The sequence below is a fragment of the Rattus norvegicus genome, chromosome 2 (assembly GCF_021556685.1).
Source record: "Rattus norvegicus strain SHRSP/BbbUtx chromosome 2, alternate assembly SHRSP_T2T, whole genome shotgun sequence".
NCBI lineage: Eukaryota > Metazoa > Chordata > Mammalia > Rodentia > Muridae > Rattus > Rattus norvegicus.
In genome coordinates, this window is record NC_141535.1 from 74,944,371 (window position 1) to 74,965,114 (window position 20,744).

The following is a 20,744-nucleotide window of genomic DNA, read 5'->3' on the forward strand; positions in this document are numbered from 1 at the left end:
AAATCACAAATTGTATTGCATTGCCAACTAGGACCATGTCATACTGATATTCTTTTCTAAAAGGTCAAGATGTACTTATAATTCTGGTGCCCTTAGAATCTCTAAAGTATTCATTATCCTCTGAGGTCACACTTGACAGTGATCTTGTAATATTGGTGTTTCAGCACTAGTTATGTAGTCTATCTGAAATTATGTTGTATACATTATGAAATATTAAATAGGTTTTCTTCATTTTTAAAACATCTATTCTCAGGCTGATATATGTATTGATTTACAATACACTATAGTTATAGAAATGTTTTATTTATATTATACAGTTTTGCAAATCTTTTCCCTTTTGTTGAGAATAGGTTCTGTTCTCATACGATATAACCTAATTACAGTTTCCCTCCCTGTACTCCTCCCAGTTCCTTCCCACAGCTCCTCCCTTCTAAACACACTCCCTTACTGCAGCTCATTAGAGAAGAACAGGCTTCTAAGGAATAACAACAAAAGAGAACAAAATAATGTAAAAGAATATAAAACAAAAGCGCAGAATAGAAGTTGAACAAGGCCAACCATAAGAAGGCAAAAGCCCAAGAGAATCAGAAAAAAAAAAAACTTAAATACACACTAATTTACTCACTGAGGAATCCTGTAAGTAAACTAACCTGGCAACCATAATGCATATGCAGCATAGCTGGTAAGGAGGCAAGCAGGTCTTATGCCTCCTTCAATGTCTCTGAATTCGTGAATTCCATTGAATTAGAGAGCCTTTTTCTCACGGTGCAGTCAATCCTCTCCACCTCTTGTCCTGTTTATGACTCTGAATTTTCAGGATTCACAGATCTCTGAGGGCAGAAACGTGATGGAGGCATGTTATTTAGTCTAAGTGTTCGAGGCCTCTCTTTATATCTGCCTAATTTCCGACTGTGGGTCTCTGTATTTGTTCCCCTTTACTGTTGTAGAAAGCACCTCTGATGATGGCTGAAGAATGCACTGATCTATGGTATAGCAGAATACCGTTAGGAATCATTTTAGCACTAATTTTATTCTATATCTTTTTCTAAGAAAAGTAGTACTTGGGTTAACCCTAGGTCTTTGGTTCATCTAATCTCTGGTTGCTCATTACCTGAGAAATGTTGGACATGGGTTCCATCTTTTTTTTCTTTTATTGCATTTTTAAATTTACATTTTAAATGTTATCCCCTTTCCCAGTTTTCCTTCTAGAAAACTGCTTCCCTACCCCACTCCTTCTCATGTCCCTCCCTTGACATTCCCTTACACTGGAGCATCAAGCCTTGACACAACCAAGGGCTTCTCCTCCCACTGATGCCAGACAAGGCCATCCTCTGCTACATGTGTGGATAAAGCCATAGGTCCATCCAGTCGGTTGATACTGTGTTCTTCCTGTGGGGTCGCAAACCCCTCAGCTACTTCAGTTCTTTCTCCAACTGTGGGATCCATCTTACAGAGTGGGCCAAGTCAAAACAGTTATTGAGTTTGAGCCACCATTGCTCTAGCATATTTTGCAGACAGGACAGCATTGCATATCGAATATTTTTGTGACTGGTATGTGTTTATGTTTCTCTTTAGATAACTTGCAAATCACTTGTACTAAAGCCACTATAAATTAGGGTTTAATGGTCTATATGGTCACCAGCTCAGCCTCTATATGTTTAATCAATTGTGTCAGACTTTCGGAGGAGTGTATTGCATTTGTAACACACTGGGATGTTTGAGGATTTCCATGGGACCCCTTAGGCCAATAACTCAATATTATTGTACTGTATTGTATCCCTTCAACAACTGGAATTTACCCAGTTCTGTGTACAAGAAGCTTTACTTTGGTGACTAAAGGTAACAAGTTGGAACCACTCTTTCTTCTTATTTGGAGACTTAATCAGGACTACTTTCATATGTTTTAGAAAGTTTCCAGTGGACTAGGTTTGGATACCTAGCCACTGTACAGATAAAATCTATTCTAGCTCCTCCTGCCACAGAGATCCGTATGCCCCCTTATTCCTGCCCTCTGTCTCTAACCTCTATAGGTCTCTATAGGTCTACAGATTGTATCTTATCATTTACTTTGTGGCTAATATCTACATATAAGAAAATGCATACCATAATTATTATCACTCTGAGTCTGACATACCTCACTTTGGATGACTTTTTTTCCTAATTCCATCTATTTGCCCACAAATCTCATGATGTTATTTTTACTTAGAGCTAATATTCTACTGTGAAAATGTACTACATTTTATTTATCGGTTCTTCAGTTAAGGGGTATTAAGACTGCAGCAAATTATTGTGAAGAGAGTAGCAATCAATGAGGTTAAGCAAGTGGTTTCATCTTAGGGTGAAACGTCCTTTGGGTATGTAGCTGGATCTTGACGACGTAGAACAAGTCCCATATTTCTGAGAAACAAACATACTGATATCCATTGCGGATGTGTAAGAATGGACTCGGACCACCTGTGAGTGAATGTTTTCCTTAATCCACTCCTTGCAAGCATCAGCTGTCTCTTCCGTTATTGATATTAGCTATCGGCCATACAGGTGTAGATGAAAGCTCAAAGTCACTTTGATTTGCATTCCCCTGGTTCTAAGAATAATAGACATTTTTTTAAAAATTGTTTCTCACCATTTGAGCAGCCTCTATTGAAAATTCCCTTTCTAGACCTGTACTCCATTGCTACATTGGATATTTGTTTGTTTTTTTTCTAAATCAAGTTTCTTGAATTGTTTATATATTTTCCACTTTAGCACTCTATCAGATTTGGAAATGGGAAAAATTTTTACCAATTCTGTAAGGTCTCACCTTTTCCAAATGACCGAACTCTTTGCTATAAAGAAGTGTTTTGTTAAATAAGGTTCGATTTATTGTTGACTTTAGTGTGTCTGCACTAATGGTATTCTCTTCAGAATGTTCTTGTTCCAATAAGTATATATTAGCATAAACAACTATCCCCAGCAAAACTTTCAATCAACAACACAGAGAAAATTAGACATTTCATAATAAAAAATTAGTCAATATCAATCTACAAATCTAGTTTTAAAGAAGGTGCTAGAAATAAAAGTAGAACCTAAAGTGTAAACAATAGACATGAAAACACAGGGAAAAAATAGTCTCAGAACAAAAACTTCAAAAGAAGAGCACACATACATACACACATACATATACACAGAGACACACACACAGACACACAGATACACAGATACACACACAGACACACACACACTGACACACAGACAGATGTACACACACACACACACACACAAACACACACACACACCTCACAACCACCACCATCAGCAGCAGCATCAACAAAATAAGAGTAATCAACAACCATTGGTAATTGATAACTCTCGATATCTAGTTTCAATTCCCCAATTAAAAAAAAAAAGACAGACATTGAAAAGACAGAGTTGAAAAACAAGATCTAGTCGTCTGGTTCATCAAAGAAACACAAATCACCCCACTTTTTTTTAACTAAAGTTCAGTGTATCTGATTTTATATTGAATGTTTTATTTTACTTGGGGTTAAGCTTTGTATAGGATGACAAGTATGTACCTATTTGTTGTCTTCTACATGTAGACATCCATTTTGATCAGCACCATTTTTTGAAGAAACTTATATTCTCAGGGTGTATCTCTGGATTCATTATCAAGAAGCAGGTGTCCATAGGTGTATGGATTTATATCAGGGTTTTCAATTCCATTTTGTTTATCAATGTATTTTTTACTCTAATACATGCTGCCTTTAATACTAAAGCTCTATATTAAAACTAGAAATGCCAAAAGAGATACCTCCTTTAATTTCTTAATTTCTGTCATGACTCTTTGCTTGCTGACATTAGAGTTGTCCAGTTTCCATGAGTTTGTAAGCTTTTTATTATTTCTGTTGTCACCCAGCTGGGATCTGTGATGGTCAAAAAGGAAACAAAAAATTATTTTAATTTTGCCTTTGTTTTTGGTGCATAGCTGTTAGGAGGCCAAATGTTTTCTTAGTTGACTTTTTCTCTGGTGATTATATAGTGTCTCTCCATGTCTCTGATGATTAATTTGGTCTGAAGTCTATTTTGCAAATATAAAAATGAATACACCATTTGTTTGGAATGTGGTTTTCCAAAATTTTACCCTGAGATATTTATCCTTGGTTTGTTTTTTGGATGCATCAGAAGAACCCATTCTATTAGTGTCTCTGTTTTATTAGGAAATTAATATTGAGAGTTATCAATGACCAATGGTTATTTATTCCTACTATTTTTTGGTGGTAGTGGTAGTGGTAGTTATGGTGTGTTGGTGTGTCTTTGTGTGTGTGTGTGTGTCCTTTCTTTTGTTTTTTTAATTGCAAGATTACTTAATATCTATGTTTTCATTGTTGTAGTTTACCTCTTCAGAGTAGAGTTTTATTTCTAGCACCCACATTAGCGCTGTATTCATATAATTTGTTTTTATCATGGAATGTCTAATTTTTTCCAGGTATATTGATTGAAAGATTTGCTGGACATAGTAGACTAGACAGGTTTCTATGGTCTCTTTTACTCTATAGCCTACCTGTTTATGTCATTCTGGATTTCAGAGTCTCCATTGATCAAAATCAGTCGTAATTCTAATAGGCCTTCATTTACATGTTACTTCATGGTATTTCCCTTGCAGCTTTCAATATTCTTTCTTCATTCTGTACATTTAACATTTTAGTTGTTATATGCCAAGGGAACTTCCTTTCTGGTCCAACCTGTTTGGTAATATTTCATTCTTATGTTTATTGCTGTTTCTCTTTTTTTAGGTTAGGATTTTTTTCCTATGACTTTATTGAAAATATTTTCTGGCAAGTTTTGCTGGAATTTTTCTCCTTCCAATATCCCTATTGTTCTTGATTCTTACCTTCTCATAGGCTCCCAGACCTCCTGAACATTTTCTGTCAGGAGGTGTTTAGGTTTAGCACCCTCTTTATGCAATGTACTTATTTCTTCCTCCATGTTTTCAATGTTGGAGAATTACTCTTCCATCTCTCTTAATCTCTTGGTGAACCTTGCCTCTGTAGTTTCTGTCTTAATTCATATATCTATATATATATCTATATATAAATATTTGTATTTATACACTTTCTACAGTTTAGTTTTTTTCTTTATTGATTCCATGCTACAGCCTTGAAAAGTTTTATTGATTTTTTTCTTCCACTCTGTTTTCCTGTATTTTTTTTTGTATTAACTTGAGTATTTCTTATATACATTTCGAGTGTTATTCCCTTTCCCGGTATCCGGGCAAACATGCCCCTCCCCCCTCCCCTTCCTTATGGGTGTTTCCCTCCCAACCCTCCCCCCATTGCCGCCCTCCCCCCAACAGTCTAGTTCACTGGGGGTTCAGTCTTAGCAGGACCCAGGGCTTCCCCTTCCACTGGTGCTCTTACTAGGATATTCATTGCTACCTATGAGGTCAGAGTCCAGGGTCAGTCCATGTATAGTCTTTAGGTAGTGGCTTAGTCGCTGGAAGCTCTGGTTGCTTGGCATTGTTGTACATAGGGGGTCCCGAGCCCCTTCAAGCTCTTCCAGTTCTTTCTCTGATTCCTTCAACTGGGGTCCTATTCTCAGTTCAGTGGTTTGATGCTGGCATTCGCCTCTGTGTTTGCTGTATTCTGACTGTGTCTCTCAGGAGCGATCTACATCCGGCTCCTGTCGGTCTGCACTTCTTTGCTTCATCCATCTTGTCTATATGGGTGGCTGTATATGTATGGGCCACATGTGGGGAAGGCTCTGATGGGAGTTCCTTCAGTCTCTGTTTTAATCTTTGCCTCTCTATACCCTGCCAAGGGTAATCTTGTTCCCCTTTTAAATAAGGAGTGAAGCATTCACATTTTGATCATCCGTCTTGAGTTTCATTTGTTCTAGGCATCTAGGGTAATTCAAGCATTTGGCTAATAGCCACTTATCAATGAGTGCATACCATGTATGTCTTTCTGTGATTGGGTTAGCTCATTCAGGATGATATTTTCCAGGTCCAACCATTTGCCTAAGAATTTCATAAATCGTTTTTTTATAGCTGAGTAATATTCCATTGTGTAGATGTACCACATTTTCTGTATCCATTCCTCTGTTGAAGGGCATCTGGGTTCTTTCCAGCTTCTGGCTATTATAAATAAGGCTGCGATGAACATAGTGGAGCACGTGTCTTTTTTATATGTTGGGGCATCTTTTGGGTATATGCCCAAGAGAGGTATAGCTGGATCCTCAGGCAGTTCAATGTCCAATTTTCTGAGGAACCTCCAAACTGATTTCCAGAATGGTTGTACCAGTCTGCAGTCCCACCGACAATGGAGGAGTGTTCCTCTTACTCCGCTTCCTTGCCAGCATTTGCTGTCACCTGAGTTTTTGATCTTAGCCATTCTCACTGGTGTGAGGTGAAATCTCAGGGTTGTTTTGATTTGTATTTCCCTTATGACTAAAGATGTTGAACATTTCTTTAGGTGTTTCTCAGCCATTTGGCATTCCTCAGCTGTGAATTGTTCGTTTAGCTCTGAACCCCATTTTTTAATAGGGTTATTTGTCTCCCTGCAGTCTAACTTCTTGAGTTCTTTGTATATTTTGGATATAAGGCCTCTATCTGTTGTAGGATTGGTAAAGATCTTTTCCCAATTTGTTGGTTGCAGTTTTGTCCTAACCACAGTGTCCTTTGCCTTACAGAAGCTTTGCAGTTTTATGAGATCCCATTTGTCGATTCTTGATCTTAGAGTATAAGCCATTGGGGTTTTGTTCAGGAAATTTTTTCCAGTGCCCATGTGTTCCAGATGCTTCCCTAGTTTTTCTTCTATTAGTTTGAGTGTGTCTGGTTTGATGTGGAGGTCCTTGATCCACTTGGACTTAAGCTTTGTACAGGGTGATAAGCATGGATCGATCTGCAATCTTCTACATGTTGACCTCCAGTTGAACCAGCACCATTTCCTGAAAATGCTCTCTTTTTTCCATTGGATGGTTTTGGCTCCTTTGTCAAAAATCAAGTGACCATAGGTGTGTGGGTTCATTTCTGGGTCTTCAATTCTATTCCATTGGTCTATCTGTCTGTCTCTGTACCAATACCATGCAGTTTTTATCACTATTGCTCTGTAATACTGCTTGAGTTCAGGGATAGTGATTCCCCCTGAAGTCCTTTTATTGTTGAGGATAGTTTTAGCTATCCTGGGTTATTTGTTATTCCAGATGAATTTGCAAATTGTTCTGTCTAACTCTTTGAAGAATTGGATTGGTGTTTTGATGGGGATTGCATTGAATCTGTAGATTGCTTTTGGTAAAATGGCCATTTTTACTATATTAATCCTGCCAATCCATGAGCATGGAAGATCTTTCTATCTTCTGAGGTCTTCTTCAATTTCTTTCTTCAGAGTCTTGAAGTTCTTATTGTACAAATCTTTTACTTGCTTGGTTAAAGTCACACCGAGGTACTTTATATTATTTGGGTCTATTATGAAGGGTGTCGTTTCCCTAATTTCTTTCTAGGCTTGTTTCTCTTTTGTGTAGAGGAAGGCTACTGATTGAGTTAATTTTATACCCAGCCACTTTGCTGAAGTTGTTTATCAGCTTTAGTAGTTCTCTGCTGGAACTTTTGGGATCACTTAAATATACTATCATATCATCTGCAAATAGTGATATTTTGACTTCTTCTTTTCAGATCTGTATCCACTTGACCTTCTTTTGTTGTCTGATTGCTCTGGCAAGAACTTCAAGAACTATATTGAATAAGTAGGGAGAGAGTAGGCAGCCTTGTCTAGTCCCTGATTTTAGTGGGATTGCTTCAAGTTTCTCTCCATTTAGTTTAATGTTAACAACTGGTTTGCTGTATATGGCCTTTACTCTGTTTAGGTATGGGCCTTGAATTCCTATTCTTTCCATGACTTTTATCATGAAGGGGTGTTGAATTTTGTCAAATGCTTTCTCAGCATCTAATGAAATGATCATGTGATTTTGTTCTTTCAGTTTGTTTATATAATGGATCACGTTGATGGTTTTCCGTATATTAAACCATCCCTGCATGCCTGGGATGAAGCCTACTTGATCATGGTGGATGATCGTTTTGATGTGCTCTTGTATTTGGTTTGCCAGAATTTTATTGAGTATTTTTGCGCCGATATTCATAAGGGAAATTGGTCTGAAGTTCTCTTTCTTTGTTGGTTCTTTGTGTGGTTTAGGTATAAGAGTAATTGTGGCTTCATAGAAGGAATTCGGTAGTGCTCCATCTGTTTCAATTTTGTGGAATAGTTTGGATAATATTTGTATGAGGTCTTCTATGAAGATCTGATAGAATTCTGCACTAAACCCGTCTGGACCTGGGCTCCTTTTGGTTGGGAGACATTTAATGACTGCTTCTATTTCCTTAGGAGTTATGGGGTTGTTTAACTTGTTTATCTGTTCCTGATTTAACTTCGGTACCTGGTATTTGTCTAGGAAATTGTCCATTTCCTGTAGATTTTCAAGTTTTGTTGAATATAGGTTTTTATAATAAGATCTGATGATTTTTTGAATTTCCTCTGAATCTGTAGTTATGTCTCCCTTTTCATTTCTGATTTTGTTAATTTGGACACACTCTCTGTTTCCTCTCGTTAGTCTGGCTAAGGGTTTATCTATCTTGTTGATTTTCTCAAAGAAACAACTTTTGGTTCTGTTGATTCTTTCTATGGTCCTTTTTGTTTCTACTTGGTTGATTTCAGCTCTGAGTTGGATTATTTCCTGCCTTCTACTCCTCCTGGGTGTATTTGCTTCTTTTTGTTCTAGAGCTTTTAGGTGTGCTGTCAGCTGCTGACATATACTCTTTCCTGTTTCTTTCTGCAGGCACTCAGCTCTATGAGCATTCCTCTTAGCACAGCTTTCATTGTGTCCCATAAGTTTGGGTATGATGTACCTTCAATTACATTAAATTCTAAAAAGTCTTTAATTTTTTTCTATATTTCTTCCTTGACCAGGTTATCATTGAGTAGAGCATTGTTCAATTTCCACATATATGTGGGCATTCTTCCCTTATTGTTATTGAAGACCAGTTTTAGGCCGTGGTGGTCCGATAGCACTCATGGGATTATTTCTATCTTTCTGTACCTGTTGAGGCCCGTTTTTTGACCAATTATATGGTCAATTTTGGAGAAAGTACCATGAGGCGCTGAGAAGAAGGTATATCCTTTTGCTTTAGGATAGAATGTTCTATAAATATCTGTTAAGTCCATTTGGCTCATGACCTCTCTTAGTCTGTCTACGTCTCTGTTTCATTTCTGTTTCCATGATCTGTCCATTGATGAGAGTGGGGAGTTGAAATATCCTGCTATTATTGTGTGAGGTGAAATGTGTGTTTTGAGCTTTAGTAAGGTTTCTTTTACGTATGTAGGTGCCCTTGTATTTGCGGCATAGATATTTAGGATTGAGAGTTCATCTTTGTGGATTTTTCCTTTGATGAATATGAAATGTCCTTCCTTATCTTTTTTGATGACTTTTAGTTGAAAATTGATTTTATCTGATATTAGAATGGCTACTCCAGCTTGCTTCTTCCGACCATTTGCTTGGAAAGTTGTTTTCCAGCCTTTCACTCTGAGGTAGTGTCTGTCTTTGTCTCTGAGGTGTGTTTCCTGTAGGCAGCAGAATGCAGGGTCCTCGTTGCGTATACAGTTTGTTAATCTATGTCTTTTTATTGGGGAGTTGAGGCCATTGATGTTAAGAGATATTAAGGAATAGTGATTATTGCTTCCCGTTATATTCATATTTGGATGTGAGGTTATGTTTGTGTGCTTTTCTTCTCTTTGTTTTGTTGCCAAGACGATTAGTTTCTTGCTTCTTCTAGGGTATAGCTTGCCTCCTTATGTTGGGCTTTACCATTTATTATCCTTTGTAGTGCTGGATTTGTAGAAAGATATTGTGTAAATTTGGTTTTGTCATGGAATATCTTGGTTTCTCCATCTATGTTAATTGAGAGTTCTGTAGGATACAGTAACCTGGGTGGCATTTGTGTTCTCTTAGGGTCTGTATGACATCAGTCCAGGATCTTCTGGCCTTCATAGTTTCTGGCGAAAAGTCTGGTGTGATTCTGATAGGTCTGCCTTTATATGTTACTTGACCTTTTTCCCTTACTGCTTTTAATATTCTTTCTTTATTTTGTGCATTTGGTGTTTTGACTATTATGTGACGGGAGGTGTTTCTTTTCTGGTCCAATCTATTTGGAGTTCTGTAGGCTTCTTGTATGCCTATGGGTATCTCTTTTTTTAGGTTAGGGAAGTTTTCTTCTATGATTTTGTTGAAGATATTTACTGGTCCTTTGAGCTGGGAGTCTTCACTCTCTTCTATACCTATTATCCTTAGGTTTGATCTTCTCATTGAGTCCTGGATTTCCTGTATGTTTTGGACCAGTAGCTTTTTCCGCTTTACATTATCTTTGACAGTTGAGTCAATGATTTCTATGGAATCTTTTGCTCCCGAGATTCTCTCTTCCATCTCTTGTATTCTTTGGTGAAGCTTGTATCTACAGCTCCTTGTCTCTTCTTTTGGTTTTCTATATCCAGGGTTGTTTCCATGTGTTCTTTCTTGATTGCTTCTATTTCCATTTTTAATTCTTTCAACTGTTTGATTGTGTTGTCCTGGAATTCTTTCAGGGATTTTTGTGTCTCCTCTCTATGGGTTTCTACTTGTTTATTTATGTTTTCCTGGAATTGTTTCAGGCATTTTTGCGATTCCTCTCTGTAGGCTTCTACTTGTTCTCTAAGGGAGTTCTTCACGTCTTTCTTGAAGTCCTCCAGCATCATGATCAAATATGATTTTGAAACTAGGTCTTGCTTTTCTGGTGTGTTTGGATATTCCATGTTTGTTTTGATGGGAGAATTGGGCTCCGATGGTGCCATGTAGTATTGGTTTCTGTTGCTTGGGTTCCTGTGCTTGCCTCTCGCCATCAGATTATCTCTATTGTTACTTTGTTCTGCTATTTCTGACAGTGGCTAGACTGCCCTATAAGCCTGTGTTTAGGAGTGCTGTAGACCTGTTTTCCTGTTTTCTTTCAGCCTGTTATGACGACAGAGTGTTCTGCTTTCTGGCGTGTAGTTTTTCCTCTCTACAGGTCTTCAGCTGTTCCTGTGGGCCTGTGTCTTGAGTTCACCAGACAGGTCACTTGCAGCAGAAAATTTGGTCTTACCTGTGGTCCCGAGGCTCAAGTTCGCTCACGTGGTGCTGCCCACAAGCTCTCTGCAGTGGCAGCAACCAGGAAGATCTGTGCCGCCGTTTCCGGGAGCTTCAGTGCACCAGGGCTCCAGATGGCATTTGGTGTTTTCCTCTGGCGTCCGAGATGTGTGTGGAGAGTGCAGTCTCTTCTGGTTCCCCAGGCGTGTCTGCCTCTCTGAAGGTTTAGCTCTCCCTCCCACGGGATTTGGGTGCAAAGAGCTGTTTATCCGGTCTGTTTCCTTCAGGTTCCTTTCCTGGATTTCTTTAAGGAATTTATTCATTTCCACTTTAAGGAGCTCTATCATATTCACACAGGATGTTTTAAGGTCTTTTCTTGCATTTTGAACATGGTGAAATATTCAGGGGCTACTATGGTAGGATTGCTGAGCTGAGGTGGAGTTCTATTGTCTTGGCTGTTATTGTTTTCACATTGGCACCTCACAGATGGGATCGTCTTAGTTCTATGAGCTAATATCTAGTTCAGATGGGAAGATTCTAGTTCTATGAGCAAATATCTGATGTTGTCTTTGTTGAGTGGGTGTCTTGTTTCTTGTTTTTTGTATTCTCTCTAGTTTTAGCGGAGATTGCTGGCTGTATATTGCCTGCAAAGATAGTTTTAACGAACCTGATAACTGTGATGAATGGGATTTCCAAGCACATTGTATTTCTGGGTATTAGGATCTGACACAGGAATAGGAATAGGTTAGGTTCCTGAGGAGGTTCATATGATGTTGAAAAGCAAAATGTCTTACCAGGATATACTCACTTGATTTCCTTGGAATGGTGACAGTGAGTGAAGAGAGCATCACAGAAGGTCTACTTTAGAGTCATGAATGATCTTCCAAGATTTGGGAATGGTGATAATCTGGATGAAGTTGAAAAATTGGGTTAGCATGGAAGGCCTGATGAAATCTGTGGCTGGGATTTGAAATTTGTGGAAGTAGGGAATTTAGTAGGGGAAGAATTATGGGGCGTATAGTCAATGTGGGCATAAGGGAAGGAATGCTGTAGCAGAGGTTCTGTTGCAGAGCTAGGGAAAAAACTGGGCAATAGGCTTTTGTGAATATGTGGAGGTGGTAAAGTTCTTCAGGTAGGTTATTTCTTTCCTTGACCTGCTCAGCTGGATGTTCCCAGGGAATGTCTGCTGATGTTGGAAACTGGAATAATAGATGAGTTGGGAGCAAGGTAGGTTAGAGGAGGAGATCTTTGTGATGATAGCCTCAGAGAGGAAATGGAAAGAGCAGAAGGTATTCTCCCACGGCGTTGTTTATTAGACTGGGTGACTGGATTTGAAGCAGAGAGATAGAAATCTACAGTCAGCTTTCCTGCTGCTCTGGCAGCCGTGGCATGTCTGTTTCTGGAATTTCATTCTAGCATTTAATATTCCATTATCTTCAGAGTGAAAGATAAGTAAATAATTGAAAACAAATCATGTGTAAATATAAATTTTATCCACCAGAGGAAATTGTCATCTCAGAATCCTATGCTGAATATGCTCAACCTTTCTAGTTCCTGCTCACTTCTGGCTGGCTGGTTCAACTCAAGATTTCTGGCTCACTCCTCTTCAAGTTAACTGATTTCCCTCATAACGTGCCTCTTTCAGCTTCTCACTGAATTGCTCTGCTGCATGGCTTCATAATAATTTTGGCAATATGTTTGAATCTTCTGGCTTCTTCTCATTCTGTAATCTCTTCTATCTTCACTGGTATCTACCTTGTTGTCTTTTTAAAACTGCCCTGCTAAAATTATTGCTCCCCTCCCCTCTCCCCTCCTCCTTCCCCTTTCTCCTCTCCTCCCTTTCTCTGTCTCTGTCTCTATCTCTCTGTCTCTGTCTCTCTCTCTCTGTCTCTCTGTCTCTGTCTCTGTCTCTCTGTCTCTCTGTCTCTCTGTCTCTCTGTCTCTCTGTCTCTCTGTCTCTCTGTCTCTCTGACTCTCTGTCTCTCTCTCTCTCTCTCTCTCTCTCATACACACACACAAACACACACACTTTCACCCTATGCTGCTCTAAAGTAGACTTTCCTTTCTTTTTTTTCCCTTGTGAGAGTTGAGTGTACCCTAACTGTGACTTACTTTGTTGCATTTTTCTCTGATTTGTCAGTTTGTTCAGCCATCAATTAGACATCACTTTCAAATATGACTGCTCCCTTCTAAAGGGAACTTTACCCTCATTGTTTGGGACTAAGGGTGTGTGCTGCAGGCTTGTCTGTAATCCAGTGTGCAACGTCTCTGCTTTCTATCAAGATCACACAGAAGTTCTTTGGATATGAACCTTTCCCAAACTACCATGTTGCGGAATTAATATTCTTCTAAAGCAATGATCATTGTGATCCTTATTATAAACACTATTTTAAAGTCTGTAATGAGAATGATATCATTAAATTGACTCGATATTAGGTACAATGTCATATATTGTCTCCATTTGCACGCAACAAATACAAGTGTTGATCAGATAAAGTAACACTGAATAGGATAATGAAACTAAGTAAATGAATATGTAACACCTGAGATTCCCTTTTGCCATTGCATAGTACACAATCTAAGTAAGTCTACAAGTTTAAGCCTTTTCATTCAGGATACCATTCTCACATCTGTACTCTTTTCCCTTTTCATTGTATCCTTTAAAAAATTATTCTATAAAGATATATTAAGCTAAGCCGTACCTCAGTTGTACAATTCCTTACACACACACACACACACACACACACACACACACACACACAGAGAGAGAGAGAGAGAGAGAGAGAGAGAGAGGCACACACAGCTCTTGAATTACTTTCCAGTACTGAAATAAATCTATCAAGCTACATATTTAAATTACTTCTAAAAGTTGGCTATCTAAAGCCATGCATCTATCATTTGTAAAATAATGAATTTCATTTTAGTAGAAAATATGTAAGTACATGTAGTGAGAGCTTAGTTTTCTTTTCCTAAGGTTTTTCACGTTTCCCTTTGCTTTTCATTTTTCTTTTTTGTGTAGGACTCAGCCACTAATACCTAATGCTCAACAACTTCAATACCTAAGAAGAAATCTACCATCAAATCTTCATAGACTGAATTGTAAGGTAAAATTTGTACTATTTCCTATATGAAAATGTTACTCAAATGTCAAGTTGTTGGCATGTAATTAGTCTCAAATATTTTTATGATAATGATGAGATATTTAGAGATGTGGCAGGACCAGGTTTCATTTGCATTTCACATTAACCTGAAAAGCCTATTTATCACTTACTAAAATTAATAAGTTATTTTACATTTCTCTCTTCTCTTTCTCCCTCTTTCTTATTTGGTCTTATAAATAAGGTCTTATGACATAAACTTGTAATGTAATTTACAGTTTAGCTTTGAACTTTTAATATTTCTGCTGAAGGCTTCTGAGCAGTGAGATTTTAACGCTGGGCCATCATGCCTGGTGGATCACTATTCTTGCTGGCATATTCATAATACATTATAACACAGACAGAGATGATCAGACAGTTTGTTAGCTTTATAAGGAACCAAAATTTTTTATATGACTACATACAGAGACACAGTGTTTCATTAGTCATCATTTACATACATCAATTTTTATACTAAATATTTGTTTAAACAAAGTTACTTGTCTCTTAATAATATAAAATTGTAATTGTTATGGAATTGGAGAAACAGTTATTGTCAGCAATATATTTATAATATAGGTATTACTGTTCTAATTTTTCTTGATACTTACCATATATATATATATATATATATATATATATATATATATCCATGGGATGAAATTCACAATTTGTTTTTAACTTTTTTATATAAATTGCATTTTTACCACATATCCTACATACTACCTGAATTTCTAGATTACTAATATAGCATAATCATATCTTTCATTTGTATAAATTGAAAAGATGATATAGTAAACAAGATATAGCTGTATGTATCTCTAATCTATTACATGGGAAGACTGGTTGAAGCAAGAAAATTTTACAAACTATGACTCTCCTAAGCTAGTGAGTAAAGCCTAGTCTAATATATGTGAAACTTGGACTCAAAAGAGCATACGCAAACAAAAGTAAACTCAAGTTATATATTCTCATTTCAAACATTGAGATATCGTAGAAAGTTATTTGATTTGATATGTCTGTTATTTTTCAATGTCTGTAATGAATTCAAATTTGCAGTGTGATAAGATCCACAAAACAAAATCCACAAAGACTTGCATTCAGATTCATGGCAAGATGCAAGGACAGACACCGGTTTGAAATTGTCTCTCACTTTGTTTCTATCATACCAACAAAAGCAAACCTTTAGAACCACATGGGGTCATCTCAAATTGGCCTAGTTGGAAATTTCATGCAAAGTGCTTTACTTTTCTTCTTTTTGCTATCAAATAATTTAGAGTTCACATGTACTACAAAAATACTTTACATGTCTCTTAAGATATAAGATGGCATCAGTTTAAAACTAACATAAAAGATATATTGTGACTGTGCTTTGCCTTATAAAATTTAATTAACATAGCAAAAAGCAAATCATATTTTACTAATGAATACAATTTATGTTTTTTTACAACCATTGCGAGTATACCATACAAACGTGTTTGTTTGGTTTTGCATTTTGAGTACATTTAATGTGAAACTTAAAGATATTTGTATATCCTGCAATACAAATTCAACACAATAAGTTTGAAAGTTAAATCATTATATTCATATTTTTGACAGATGGTTGTACTGTGTTTAAATTTTATAATCATATCTTTTGGGCAAGAGGTCACCTATAATGATATATTAATATGATCCTTTATGTTAAAACTATGTTCCTGGCTTATTCCAGAATGCTTACTCAGAAGTTTCATCTGCAGAGTAAGGAGATATCACAAATTTAATATGAGCTCTATGTTTTCATTTGAGGAAAAAAGGCTTTGACAACTGGATTATGATACTGTTCAACTATTAAAGTCAATCAATAGGTGTTAGATTTCGCAGCGGAAAACAAAGGAAGAAAATAAATCTGAGAAGAAATTTGTATTTTAAATTTTGTTTTTAGACATGGGCAAGGGCTTATTTCATGTTGATTTTATATTAAATTCTACTTAATCTCTGGTTCTCGGGTACCCATGAATTTTATAATAAAATATAATATTTTAAGGTTTAAATATGAAATGATTTTAAAAAGTATATTAGACATGAGAATAGTAAGTTCAAAAACAAATTTTTCATTAGTTAGTAATGTTTGCAAATTGTTGATAAATTTATCCTCAATAATCAAATAATATGTGATTTAGTCAGAAGTTTCCTAAGTAAAGAATAGGGTTATATTTCAGAAAAAAATGTTCATTTTCAAGTAACTATGCACAGAGGTTTCCAACACAACAATGTTTCTATGTTAAATTGATGATGTCTTCATACAGAATACAAATTATGTCTGCAAAATTTTAACCTGAAAACTGAAGTAAGAATGGTCAATAGTTGCTTAATTTTAAATTTACTTTCAATCAAATAAAATTCAAAATATTATGAATTATATAAGAAAATGTTTGCTAAGTTAAAAGAGAATAGTTAATGCTTGCTCTTATATGTGAATCAAAGCCTGTAAGTATAGGTGTGTGTGTGTGTGTGTGTGTGTGTGTGTGTGTGTGTGTGTGTGTGTGTATAAACAGCTGTAGGGGAGGGAAGAGGATTACATTTAACAAGATCAAGAAAGGGTATATTTAGGTAATGAAGAAAGGTTGAAATGCAGGCAAAGGATACCGGAGTCATGAAGACATTATAAAACTTATTGTTTTCCTAGCTTCAAATCTGCAAAGTTATCTTTTTGTGGTGATTAAATTCATAGAACTGGAAATGACACTGAAATAATAAAACCTAAGGAAGCTCTGGTATTACAGAATTGTTTATCAACCTGTATAGTTTGTGAATAAGAGCCCATTTAAATCAAGAGGGTACCTAAATATAATTGTTTTCATTTTTGATTTTGTTGTGATAAAATGTCATTTTTAAATCCATAATATGGCACACAAAACAGACAAGTTATATTTTAAATAGATTAATTTTAGTAAATTTTACATGCATATTTACTTTAAATTTATATTAGATTATGTTTGACCAAGTAGTTCTAGTTTTCTAGTTTCTACTTTTCTGAAAATCACATTAAGTATGTTTGATTGAATATACTATTCAGTGATTAGATTTCCTTCTCTTATAAATGCCAGTACTCATATATGTTAGGAAAATGCACATTTCATTCTTAATTGTGATAATTTGTATAAGCTTAGTCCTGGGAGTGGCAGTGTTTGTTAAATGAGGTGGGTCACTGTGGGCATGAGTTTTAAGACCCTACTGCTAGCTGCCTGTAAGTTATTCTTCCACTAACTGTCTTCAGATGAAGATGTCTCAACTTCTCCTGTATCATGCCGGCCTGGATGTTGCCATGTTCCCACCTTGATGATACTGGACTAAACCTCTGAACCTGTAGCCAACCCCAGTTAAATCTGCCATTTATAACATTACCTTGGTCATAGTGTCTGTTCACAGCAATAAAACCATAAGACACTAATATTTACCCAAATGTATTCTAGTTTACCTTTACATGTCTTTAAATCCACAAAACCTCAACACTATTAAATCTCTCTCATAACAGACTGATTGAATTTAATTTGTTAAACCAATGTCTTTACGTTTGTTAAGTGAAATCATTAAATCTATAGCCACTAACGTACTTGTGTATCTAGTGTTTGTAGGTGGTCCATGGATTTACTCTGCAAAATCACCATGTGCAATGTGCACATTATTACTTTACAAGGTCTTTGACAACAGAAGAAATGGAAGAAATTTGTAAGATTTTAGAGGGTACATTTTAAACAGGACTGTAGCATTATATTATGATTTGCCTTTTTTGTGCTTATTTTCTTGAGAATCCTCTTCATATTTATCATGGAAGGAATCATGGGCTACAACTGCTCAAAGTATTATCAGCCTCTCAGTGTTTCTTTTGACCTCACCTGGTTTCTATAATCACTTGCTGAGTTGTGTATGCCCCACTTCATGTAGAGGTTTTGTAATTCTGGAGGTGACAGGAGGTTCTTCCTCCCTAATAAATAAGTGTCCTTCTGCATTGCCTTATTGATGCTGACACTTGTCTGGTTACCAGATTCTGAGCTGTAGAGGGTTGTGCTAGAGTCTCTGAGAATATTTTTCTCTCATCACGAAGCTGAAGATTTATATCCTTATGCCTTATCCTCTGAGGGAAAGAATCAAACAGACAGTTTATGAGAAAGAATATGATTATGGACTTATAGGGCTTCTTTCACATTTCTTGATAGCCAGCATTACTCACACTGTAGAGAGTCAAACTTTTATTCCTGTCTCTTATTCAATAGTGACGGCAGTTTGCAACACATCTCATTGAAGAAATAACCATCATCCAGCATGAAGTAAATCTTAACCCTTTGTTAACAATATAATCCAACTTTAAGATTTCTAAAACATAAATATTAAGAAAATAAATTTTTCTTAAAAATGAAATATCAATGCCCATTCACTATAAGTGTAGTGTGTGTGAGTGTGTGTGCGCGCGCGTCCCCGTGCATGCTTGTGTGTTTTTCACATGCATGTGTCCACACTCAGTGTTGCACATGGGAATATAAGAGTGTGATTTAAAGAAGGCAGTTTGCACTTTCTCTAATGTAGACTACATGAACTGACATTGGTTCTGAGGCTTAGAGCTAAGCCTCTGAAGCCACTGACCTATTTAGCCTTAAAAAGGCAGTTTCAAATTTATTTGTTTACTGTTCATCTATGAATTTTCAAATGTCAAGGAGAACTCAGGACATTGTATGTATAAGTCAAGCACTACATCACTGGCTAATCTCCAATCCACTCTAGGGGACTTTTCCATCAATTACTTTTCTATCAATAGTACTTTATATCATACATGTGTTCTGTTCTGTTTTGTTCTATACTTAATGGATAATCTACCAAAGTAATTACAGACAACAGTTCATAGATAAATACTTGCTTAATCCAATGAAAATATTGCTTTTTGTACCATTTATAAGAATCCATACATGTGCATGCTCCTTCAACTAATGCATGAGCCACTGTTCCACTCACAATAAGTTAAAAGGCCATTCTTAGCTTAAGTCATCACAATCCACTTGCTACATCAGGATGGGAAACATCATATCATTAAAATACCATATGTTACAGTATTATAAGAAAATATACATGTCCAAATAGCTGTGGCTTTATACATTCCGAAAATGTGTGACATTGCATGTAAATTTCAAAGGCACTTAGTGATTGCTAAGCCTGAACACAAAACACTGATGTTTCAGGAAAAGACAGTATGTTTGTTAAAATTTTCATGTACCTTATATATTAATATCTTTCCTTTTTGCTTTGATGTAAAGGAGACCCCATGATTTTTCTGAGTTGCTCAGCCAGACAGGTAACTTACTATGAAGTTCAAGTAGTCTTTAGACACAGAGTTTTCTTACCTCCTTAAAGCTGTCATATCTTTTTTTTTTTATTAACTTGAGTATTTCTTATATACATTTCGAGTGTTATTCCCTTTCCCGGTTTACGGGCAAACATCCCCCTCCCCCTCCCCTTCCTTATGGGTGTTCCCCTCCCAACCCTCCCCCCATTGCCGCCCTCCCCCCATAGTCTAGTTCACTGGGGGTTCAGTCTTAGCAGGACCCAGGGCTTCCCCTTCCACTGGTGCTCTTACTAGGATATTCATTGCTACCTATGGGGTCAGAGTCCAGGGTCAGTCCATGTATAGTATTTAGGTAGTGGCTTAGTCCCTGGAAGCTCTGGTTGCTTGACATTGTTCTACTTTTGGGGTCTCGAGCCCCTTCAAGCTCTTCCAGTTCTTTCTCTGATTCCTTCAACGGGGGACCTATTCTCAGTTCAGTGGTTTGCTGCTGGCATTCGCCCCTGTATTTGCTGTATTCTGGCTGTGTCTCTCAGGAGCGATCTACATCCGGCTCCTGTCGGTCTGCACTTCTTTGCTTCATCCATCTTGTCTAATTGGGTGGCTGTATATGTATGGGCCACATGTGGGGCAGGCTCTGAATGGGTGTTCCTTCAGTCTCTGTTTTAATCTTTGCCTCTCCCTTCCCTGCCAAGGGTATTCTTTTTCCTCAAAGCTGTCATATCTTAACAAAGATAGAAATAATCCCATGTGTCCTATTAGACTATCACGGGCTAAAGCTGGTCTTTAGTAACAATAACGAAAGAATGCCTACATATGCATGGAAGTTGAAAAATGCTCCACTCAATGATAACCTGGTCAAGGAAGAAATAAAGAAAGAAATTTAAGACTTCTTAGAATTTAATGAAAATGAAGGTATAGCACACCCAAACTTATGGGACAAATGAAAGATGTGCTAAGAGGAAAACTCATAGCTCTGAATGCCTGCAGAAAGAAACAGGAGAGAGCATATATCAGCAGCTTGACAGCACACGTAAAAGCAAAAAGAACCAAACACACAGGCAGGAAATAATCAAACTCAGAGCTGAAATCAACCAAATAGAAACAAAAAGGACTACACAAAGAATCAACAGAACCAAAAGCTGGTTTTAGAGAAAATCAACAAGATAGAT

At 36.8% G+C, this 20,744-nt stretch overlaps 1 protein-coding gene across 9 annotated transcripts in view; it reads left to right on the forward strand.

Annotated features, from left to right (window-relative positions):
* Cdh18 (cadherin 18) overlaps nt 1–20,744 on the forward strand; it is a 1,022,663-nt gene that overhangs the window by 284,456 nt on the left and 717,463 nt on the right. For 5 of the 9 annotated variants that reach the window (XM_087621794.1, XM_087621802.1, XM_087621813.1 and 2 more), the window contains one exon: nt 14,141–14,225. The gene's annotated coding sequence lies outside the window, so the exon portion shown is untranslated. The remainder of the gene's footprint in view (nt 1–14,140; nt 14,226–20,744) is intronic. The other 4 variants (XM_087621796.1, XM_087621805.1, XM_087621798.1 and 1 more) reach the window with 1 other exon arrangement.